Below are 2,967 nucleotides of genomic sequence, written 5' to 3'. Positions count from 1 at the left end.
GGAAAACACATTATATAGTTGTATTTTACTAGGACTTTAAGAAATATTTGGAGCACAAGTTACATATTTTATGCTATGAAGACTTTACCGGAAAAAAACTCGAAAACTCGAAAAAACCCCAAAAACCCGAGAAAAGCCGAGATTGAAAAATCCGACTATGTTGGTTTGATTTGGTTTGGTTTATAAACTTAAAAACCCGACACCATTAGATTGGTTTGATAATTAAAAAATTCGAACCAACCCGACCTATGTACACCCCTAATGTGAAGTATGAATCAGTTTGATTGGGTGCAACATTTAAGAAAAAAACGAAAGAAAGAACTTTCAAATTTTAAATTTAAATATGTTATGATATTTATGTGACTATAAAATTATGTCCGGGACATAGAAAGTGTACATTCTCACTGTAATTCTTGTATTAAATTAACATGTTTGATGTAACATAATATACTTTTCAGCATCCCCAATTCTTATCTTCCCATAAACAACTAAAGCTTAAGAATGACCCATAAAACATGTCGCGAAAATCATGTCATTATTAACAATAATTATATTTGTAATTGATTACGGTTATCATTTTATTTTTGGGAATTGGCGGCTGGAGAAGCGTTCACACCAATACACTTCAACTAAATAGGAGCTTTATATAAGGTTCTCATGCCTTTGATAAGTCATAGTCATATAAGTGATTGCTCCTTCTTTTGACATTTATGAAACAAAAAACACATAGGAAACACACAATCTACTTGTGTTCCAGCTTCAGAAACTTTTGTTGCCCTATTTTAGGATTACAACTTTAAAGAAAAATCAAATGGTTCTACGACCACTAATTTAATTACTTCATCACCTTCCATAATTCTAGAGGAAGTTATCGTATGTATTGTTAGTCCCGCCAATATTGCTGTATTTGTAAATAATAATTCTACAAAATATAAGTTATCGTAATGAAACAGTAAGTACTTCAAACCCCAGGGTCGTTACGAGAAGCATCTTCTTGACTCCAATTCACACTCCGAAGCCGAAGCCGAAGCGAGCGACGACGACGGCGCGATGCTTGCTTTCTTCTTAACTCTTTAAGAGCTACAAGAAGAGCAATTATATATATACCCACCAAAAATCTTTTCCTCTTCCAATATGGGATAATGTCTCATTGTCAAGAGGGAGAAACTTAAAATTTTACTCAAAAATTTCATTTTCCTTCCATTTCCCATTCACCCTCATTTTAAGACTATTTCATCTTAAAAACAAAACCTCAACATGTATTAGCTTACATTTGAATAGAACAGAATGATCGGACAAAAATTTCATATGTTCTTTTTCAGATATTTTTTGTCTTATTTTTACGAATCTCCTGCGAAAAAAAATCATAATACTAAAATAACATTTATAATAGACTACAAAATTAAATCTCCCCATAAGTTATCAAATATTATCTTGATCAAGTATCATTCTATGATGTAAACCTCGGGGGTGGGGAGTGGGAAGGGGTTCCATACCTTTTTTTAAAAAAAAAACAAAAAAGGTTTTAATACAAACCATAACTCGCATAAAAATGACATGACATCCATTGTTGGGGAAAACCCTACGAAGCACAGAGATTGAGTACGAAAATCTTTTCTAACTGTTCATTTCATGTTTTCTTAATTCCTTAAGAAAGTTAATGTTTGGTATTAATTGTAAATCTTAACCATGATTAGTCTATAGCTAATCTTCAGCAAGTCGTTACGAGAAGCATCTTCTTGACTCCAAATTATGTCACTCTTTATTTTATATGAACCTCTCAAACTAGTAAAGGGTCAAAGAAGCATATTTTAATGTAGAATAATGCTGAGTAAAATAAACAGAAGGTCCACAGTGTGAGGGAGATATTCAACTAACAGTATCATATTTAGTGGGGCAATAGTTGGAGATATTTGCGTTTTAAGGTTTGAACATACCATGGATTTCAGGAAAATTAAACATAATTACGTGGGACATCTTTATTTGGATTTTGATCTATTTTCGGTAGGCAAAAGCATATTATTAGTTTCTGATTTTCTAGTCATTCTCCTAATAATTTATTTTTACCCTTCTCTCTTTACTCTAGAAGCTTTTCCACTCCATTACTATGTCTCGGCTGTCATTTTTGAAATCCATGCACTGTCCACTTAATTATCTTATTTTTGAAATGTTTCATTATCACATATAGTCATTCATTATGACTTCGAATGCCATAAATATGTTCGACCCATAATTTCCTCAAATTGTAGTATATAAAACAACAAATTAAGCAAATCTACTAAAGACAACCCATATATATATATATATATATATATATATATATATATATATATATATATATATATATATATATATATAAACGAAAAGAAAGGGAAAATTTCTTATTTTAAATTTTGTGAGTTGTTTTTAGTAGATTTGCTTAATTCCCACGATGGTGACTTGTATATTTTTGTCACTATTTAATTATGTGTCCTTTTCAAGGTGACATGATTAATAATAATCCACCATACTTTTATTAATTAAAATAAAATCTAGGTAAGAGGAGAAAGGTCCTATTAAGGATGGAGTAGTTAATTTGTGGTTTGTTGGTAAGAAAAAGTCTAAAAGAAAAAAGAGAGGTCGGTTATATCATATAAGATTGCAATGATAATAATCTTAGATTGTGTTTGATAGTACTTAACATCCATTGGTAGGAGACTTGGGTCCATTCCTTTTGTCTCTTTCGGTTCTGCTATGGAACCTTCATTTTCAATAAGGTAGTTAAATTAAATTATCCACTAAAAATTCCGAAATTTTTCTTTCATTAGAATTAATAAATGATTCATAATTTTAAAGACCTAAGCATACATCCCGCACTAGAAACCTTGAACAGAAGGCAAAGGGGCATCTAGAAGATATGATCCTTAGAAAATTTATAAAGTTCTATGTTCCTTAGATTTGGTATTTATTCCCATGCTTGGCTTACAA

The sequence above is a fragment of the Nicotiana tomentosiformis genome, chromosome 6 (assembly GCF_000390325.3).
Source record: "Nicotiana tomentosiformis chromosome 6, ASM39032v3, whole genome shotgun sequence".
Lineage (NCBI taxonomy): Eukaryota > Viridiplantae > Streptophyta > Magnoliopsida > Solanales > Solanaceae > Nicotiana > Nicotiana tomentosiformis.
The sequence above is the reverse complement of the archived record's forward strand: the minus strand, read 5'-3'. Positions refer to the sequence as shown.